General features: G+C 37.4%; 1 long non-coding RNA gene across 1 annotated transcript; it reads left to right on the forward strand.

Moving 5' to 3' along the window:
- The first annotated feature begins 317 nt into the window (after positions 1 to 317).
- LOC132339452 (uncharacterized) lies at positions 318 to 3,334 on the forward strand. The gene is made up of 2 exons (XR_009489650.1): positions 318 to 385; positions 3,127 to 3,334. It is a non-coding gene; the product is annotated as an uncharacterized LOC132339452 (long non-coding RNA).
- Positions 3,335 to 7,784: the final 4,450 nt, after the last annotated feature.

Here is a 7,784-nt window from a genome sequence, read left to right on the forward strand (position 1 = left end):
TTCTAGGGCACAGTGATCCTCTTACCTGTTCCCTCCTGTAAATTGACCATTGAATTACGCCTCGCCTGAAGCTGCTGGAGGTGTCTCTGCAGAGGGCAGAGTGGCGCAGTAATTCAGATCCCAGTGGGTCAGGAGAGGAGAAAGGGCAGAGTTTAGCTTTCCCTCAAAAGCTCCTGGGCTTTCAGATACTGAGCTGCTCCTTAGTTAAAGAAAATGCAACCTAAGTAACATATGGCAAAGACAAGGTAGAGCTTCTAAGCAGCAGATATTCTTTTAATTCCTTTTGTGGCAGGTCACTTTGACCCTGGGTGTTGTAGGGCTGCCTGTGCCATCACTGTCCCTCTCCTGCCTGGCCTCAGAGGGAGTCTGCTGAGAAAAATGTCTGGTATGTGTGAAACTAAAGATCTTTCTCCAAATTCCTCTCCATCTGGTGCTCACCTGTGCCATTCCAATCCTTGTTTTACGCCTGTAGTTGGCAGCAAATTCCCTTGTGCTTCATGGTTTTGTATATTAGTTAATTTCCCTCCAGAAAAAGGTGTATTTCCTTTCCTTGGCCCTTTGTAATCATCCTGAAATTTTTTGATCACACATTATGCTGTTCCAGGGCTTTTCCCCACCACACCAAGCAACAATATTTCAATAGTCACCTTCTCAGGATTCCCACCAAAGTGGGGGGATTGGCACCCCTAAATACAATCTGTGGGGATGGAGTGGAATGAGGTAAGGGCAGCTATGACACACACCTCCTTCATGTTATGCTTGCTGAAGAGTAATTTCTGTTGGTGAGAAGAGATTTTTTTTGCCCCTGTGCTTGGATGGAGACACCTGGGAGGGTTAAAGACAGCAGCCATGCTGTCACACCCAGGTGTAGGACACAAGCCCACAGCAGGACTCACAAGCCTGGCCACAGCTCTCAGATAATGCAGCTGTGTGGAGCCAGGGATGACACCTTGGCAAACTTAGAGTGGGAGAAGGTCAGACCCAATGTATGAACCAACAGGCTGGTTGAAAAACAGTGTGTAGGTATATTACTTATTTTTTTCTAAAGCAATGCAAAAGTCTGAATAGCATACCACTGACAATTACAAAATTGGCCATGCATAGCCATCATCGCTATTTCAGTCAGAAATTCACTTGGGAAATGTTTTGATTCCATCCTCCCTGAGAAAACCGAATTTTAATAAAGTAATTTTGAATTATTATCAGCTCACAAATCTTGAAGAAATAAGGAAAGGGAAGGGTGGCACTACACTTCCCCTGCCAGTCTCCTATAGATAAAAGGAGAAGGAAACCCAATGATTTGTACACCACCCTCATTCCCTATGAATAAGAATCAAATTATAAAATTTGAAGAAAGCAGTTTTAGGAGACTTCCTTGTACTACCTATGTAAAATTACACTCAAATCTTAATATGTTCTGATTATGGGATAGGAAAGAATTTTTAACGAGACCTTTGATCCAGCCCATTTTATGGTGAGCACAGTTTAGTTGCTATCAGGTGGGCCCACGTTTTTCCATTAGCATTTCATTATTCATTCAAACTCAGCCACAGTGAATGTTCACGGGGCATTTCCCTGGGGTCAGTATAAGTGAATTGTATATGCAAATATTTGGCATAATGAAGTGCAGATTCAAAATAATAGTCCCTAGCCAAGAAGCCATTTTGAACAATCTGGGCAATAAAAATACAAGGATGGTCATCCATGTTGACAGTTGTATGAACAAGATAAAAAAATTGCTATAGAAAACAACACAGCTTAATATTTTATATTATATCACTTAACACTAACCTTGTTTTCCCAGCTCCTTGTCCCCTTTGTTAAGTGTTAACAGCATGCAAGACTTTACTGCAAGAATCTCAACCTCATAATCATTTTTTTAAAAAACGTGTCCCATCAGCAAACAAATAAAATTTGGCGAAGAGAAAAATACTGAAGCCAATCCACAGGGGAGTGAAATTTTCTCTAAGGTCCACTAGCTTTTTGAAAAGGAGAAAAAAAAATCCTGCCTGACCAAATTATGTTAACAATCAACCACTATCAATATTTTATGGCAGAATCAAAAATATGGACCTCATCCTGACACTCTGGTGACACCAGAGGAGGAAAGACTTATATTAGGGTTTGGTGTTTATCTTATATTAGTGGTGCATTAAAAAGCACTTTTTAGCTCAAAAACATATTACAGAAATGATGACTCTACTTCTTCTGTGCAAGTGAGAAAACAGAAAATGTGCAGTGGGAAGTGACTAGCTGAAGTCATTTAGCAAACTAACGTTTAAATTGGGATCACAAACTTCTCATGAGTAGTACTAAGGGTATGACAGAATGCAGGTGACATCCAAGGATTTCTGGAGCCTGCAGAAATATTTGTGTTGAATAGACTGGAGGAAAGATTTTATAAATTTGAACTGAGCTAAAGCAAAAACTTGTTTTGGATTTATACTGCAGTAATTTTTTTCTTCTTGCTTGAATTTTTTAGCAGTTCATATTGTCTGCATCCATTAGCAAATTACTGATTAAGCTCCATAGGCCACAACTTGTATATTTTATCATGAGATCATAGGTGTGAGCTATGACAGCACTATTCCTTAAAGCACACCTCAGGTCTTCATTTCCTCTGACAAGGAGATAATTGGAGAACAGAGTAGTCACTGATATTTCAATCATCAGATCACTAAAATAAGCTGCAGTTTAAGTGCTGGATTCTGCTGAGCCAATATGAGCTGTCTGCAACTTATCTAAAGTTAGATAAATTTAGATAAGTCCTCTGTGCTCTTCATAATTCACTGGAAGAATATTGGCAGCTGCTGAGAGCAATCCATTATTCCTATTTTACACATTTTTTAGTCTTGAAAGAAATGTCCTCTGGAGGTACCTCTCTCTCTTGAAAATAAAGATACAGGCAACTAATTTAGAAATTGTGTAAATACATATTACTAAAATTCTTGAGGAACATTTTACATTAGTTAAAATATTCCATCCGTTGGGCTGTTTTAGTGTTACTCATACAGATTTCTACATTGTCAGATAAATCCTATTTGTAGTAGTGTGTGACCTCACCTTAAAATAGTAATTCAATTAATAATTATCTCCTGTTTCACTTTTGTACCTCATTTGTTACAGGCTTTCCCCTTCCTGCTTCCTCTTGACTAAAAATGAGATTGTAATCTCTCCCAGGGCTGAGATCCTGCTGCCATCACATCTCTTCAAGAACCCTGTCCCAAAACGGAGGATTCCTGCAAAACTACAAAACAAAAAGACAATGACAATCACATTAATATATCATATTATTAATTACAAGAGGCATAATAAATAATAATTTTTATCTTGCCTTAGTCTGCTGCTACTATTCTTAATACACTAAGAAAAAAATTCATAATAGCTTAAAGATGACAGCTTTTGGGCCAGTATGGGAGATATCTACTGCATGTCCTCAGTTCAGGGCATAGAAAGCAAATGTTCAAATGTCTTCCTGTATTAGTATTTCAAAGGTATGGGTATTTCCTAGAACACCAAACACTGATAATATGATAGTATAGTCTCACAGGAGAATTTTGAAAATTTCTTCATAAACTATATTAAACATGGATTATATTCCTCCACTTAGTAATGGAAATAGTACTGAACATATTTATATCAACCCTAAAAATTTCTACTTGTATATCTTTAATCACTTACATATAGGTTAGAGACAATTTTGCTTTTGAGCAGATTATGTGTTTTTCTCTCTGTACACTGAAATGGAGAGAAAACCAAGCCCATGAAACAGTAACTAACAGTGCGTACAAAATTTCACAGTCTGTCTGGGACTGAGAAACAAACTAAAAAATCCCCCCCCAGTACTTGTAATTCTATTTATAGACTGTAAAGGCTATTTAACTTTGCATTTTTAAGGAATTTTTGTAGGTCAACCCAGTCCTGAAGTAAATTCAACAGACTGTGAATTAATTTGGTGTGGGCAGAGGTATATTGGTGGTTAAGTGTAAAGTGCATGTGACAACCAGCAGAGAATATTGATTATTATTTTTTACTGTAAAGAAATTTGAGGGGGTGACTTTTTGAAAGAGTTTGTCTTGTTCCTAACAGTAGTGTAACTGTGGCATAATTGGGGATTGTATATGTCTTAATTCCACCAGTCAATCCTAGGCACTGCTCCACTGCCTGTTATTACGCACAGTAACACTTTGAACTTTCACATGCCTATATTTATTCAACAGATGGCAGAGCTTGTGAGAGGATCAAACACCTTCCTGACAAGAGAGCAGCTCATTTTGTGCAAGGAAACTGCCAGATATCTTTACTGGATGGTAAACAAACTGATAGCCTGCTTCTTTTCCCAGGAGGAATTAGCTGCATGCAGCAGCCACAAAGAGGGCAGGGAGGCATGAGCTGCTGAATCCTGCAAGCCTTAATTCAGTGTCTGGTAAGGAGGCATAAGAATGTACTTTGCAGTAGGTTGCTAAGACAAAAAGTTCACCCTCAAACTCTGCATCATCTGGATAAAAAACACTTATGGAAACATTCCCTTAACTGAAATAGAGAACGAGAATCTTTCTGCAATTTTCTATATTAGTCTACAAATTCAGATTATTTGTTTAAATAAGTCCTAAAACAAATTTAGCATGGTTTGATGGCTTTATCAGAACATGATGCTAAATAACAGGAGTGACAGTCATCCTGTATACTGAGTAATCTGTTTTGAGGCAGCACCATCAGAAGCTATTATTGGAACTGAACAGTTTTAATTGTACAATATTTTTTATAGAATCTTCTTTCCATTGGAATATATTGCTTTCCTTTCTGACAGTTTTTCTAGGACTTTTCATAACAGACAATACCTCAGCATGAACTTATTGCCAAAATTTTCAAAGGGCATCAGTCCAGCTCTGTAGTTCCTTTTTCCAGCTTTAAAGTGGGGTAAAACAGTGTTCACTGATTTATACCTCCAAAAAATGTTTCAAGAGGAGTAAAATAATGCTGAAAACACAAAATATGTATTAGAGGAACCAGCATGTGTTGGTGAAACACAGAAGGAGGGGAAAGTCCAATGGGAAGTCCTTTATAACAGCAGCAGACAGTGCTTTCTGAAGTGCCCTTGGAAACAGGAATATGTGCACTGTTGCCCAGGTGACAAAATCCAAGTACATGGTGCCTACTGTGAATGAAACAACTGACCCTCCCTGCTCTCTGGAGTGGCCAGTGTCAGTGACACTGAGAGCTATCACTTTGAATGGGCATGACAAGCAAAGCCTACTTTTGTAGACGTGTTAATTGTCTGCTGGACTAGGCAGCAGTAAAGGTATGGCTTCTCCAAGGGAGTTTTTTCTAATTAAGACTGATTTTACTTTCTACAAATACATGAGTAATTTCCATTATTTCTTTCTCATATATTGTGCAATGCCAAAGAAAATACATAAGGATTTTCTCAGGTTAGACCGTATTTTACATTGGTGGTGAGGTTCAAGTGGCATTTGCTTCCTTAACCTGATTTTTAATTTCTCTGGTTCTTTCAGACTCTTACACAGTAACACACTTAAAACATTATAGACATGCAGTACATAAAACTAACACCTTAAAGGTAAATTGTTTTCTCCTTCTTCATCCATTCATATGTCCTAACTTGTTCTGCAAAGCATTTTTCCTAATTAAATGTTCCCTTTCACATTAATCCCTTAACATCTGCCTAGTAATCAAGAACAAATGTTTCCCATTGGTATTCTCATGAAGTTGCTGGGCACTTACCTCTCTTGCTGCAATGTTCAGCCCTTGCTAGTTGGCTTGCATTTTCACTTGAGTTAGCAGCTGGCTTGGCTGCTAGTTACTGTTTCTCTGATTTTCTGCTCCGTGGCTTCACCAGCAGCTCATTGCCTAGCATGAAAGAGAAAACTGAACACAGAAACAAAAAAGAGAATTCACAAAGGTCCATATCTTCTCTTCCTCTCTGGGTTTTAGGAGGTTCAACCCCGACAACACACTCTCTCATAATTATGTCTGCCCTTTTTATAGGGACAGGCTCTTTATGAAAAAGTAATAGTAGATCCAAACTGGTAATGGTGTATATCTCCAATTCCTACTTATCTGAACAGAAAATACTTGTAGAAAGGTTAAGGATACCATGTACACCTCTGTCTTCCCTCTCCTATCTAATACAAACTAAATTATTTCAGTGGTTTTTTTCTCTAATATAGGTTTGTAATCTACTGCCAGCAAAACCATTGACTTTCTCTGCTTTTCATATGCTTTAAATGACAGGAATGATTTAAAGAGCAAATGCAGGAGAAAGAAGAAAAAAACACCAAACCAAAGAATGGAAGAGACCCAAGAGGACAAGGACTTGTTCAGGGTGTTTGATTTGCATTTTTTTTCATAGGTAATTACAGCTTCAGTGGAGGTTATGTGCTTGCATGTACACACCTCTGAAAAATATTTTTCAGAAAACCTGAAATCTTAGGACATTTTATTGTGATAAATGTGCTATTCAAAATTTCAAGGAAGGCTTAGAGCAAGAAATAGATTTGATTACTTCCACTACTACTACTCAGTTCCTTGGAAAACTTTTCTTTCTCTTCCCATCTGTATTTACCCTAATGCCATGTGTAGATGATTCACAGCTGCTCATGATATAAGAATTTAGGAAAATATGACTTCTCCTTTATCCTACATATGAGAATAGTATTTTCTTTCAATTTTGATAAAAAATTATTCATATTTTTATGGGAAGTATAATTCAAGAAATACAGACATATATTTGTTTAGATGATCTATCTAACTGCACTGGTTCCTTTCCTGTATTTAACAGAGGCTTATTAATGCAATCAACTTTATTCCCTAATCGCAGAGAGGTGAGGGGCTGCTCACTGAAGTTGTTCACATCTATATATCAATGATTAACATCTAAAGAAACTTGTTGTCCTTCAGAATACAGAAAAGCAAAATAACCTTTCAGAACAATGTGGCAGAGAACACTTCATTAGCTCTGTCTTGCAGCTTACACCACATTTGCCCCATAGTTTTTTTGGAGCTGTTATCCAGTAAAAAACAAGATTGCTGCCTCGTGGCTGGGTGATCTACAGCCTAAAAAATATTTTGATAGCGGCAAAACCAGATTTAATATTTTTCATTCCAAGTCTGAAATTACAATTTTTGACAGGAGTCCTTATCCCATTTGCAAAATACTTCCTTTTAAGCCATCACATTTAATTTTTGATATGCAATTGTCTGAACTATAAAGATACCTAAAATTAGAAATTCCTCATTAGCACCTTAAACAGCTGTGGGAACTCAATCACTGACATTGTTATAAACTGGTTTACCAAACCTCTCTCAGGAACAGTTGAGGTGCAGTCAGCTTTTTCTTCAGGAATTAGGGTGGCCTGATTGACCACATTCCAACCCTATTTTCTAAGACTATATTACTAAGGCAAGATGAAAATACTTTTAAAGTCAATTTAGTTTATAAAGCTTTGAGAAGTTATTTGCAATGGCAAACAGCATCATCCAATTTCACAGCTTAAAGGAAAACAGCCTTTATGTCTGCAACAAAGCTGAAATACCTCAATCACATACACACTCCATGGCTCCTCAAAAATTATTTTTAAAAAAATTCTTTAGCAAGTGTCAAGCCACCATTAGAACAAAGTATTTCAAACCTCAAAATGTTTTGGATGGAGTTCACTCACCAGCATTGTCCCCATTTCCTGGGGAGAATTATCACAGCCAAATAAAAAAAAAATAGAATCATAGAATGATTTGGGTCAGAAAGACATAAAGATCATCTAATT

The sequence above is a fragment of the Haemorhous mexicanus genome, chromosome 1 (assembly GCF_027477595.1).
Source record: "Haemorhous mexicanus isolate bHaeMex1 chromosome 1, bHaeMex1.pri, whole genome shotgun sequence".
In the NCBI taxonomy this organism is placed as follows: domain Eukaryota; kingdom Metazoa; phylum Chordata; class Aves; order Passeriformes; family Fringillidae; genus Haemorhous; species Haemorhous mexicanus.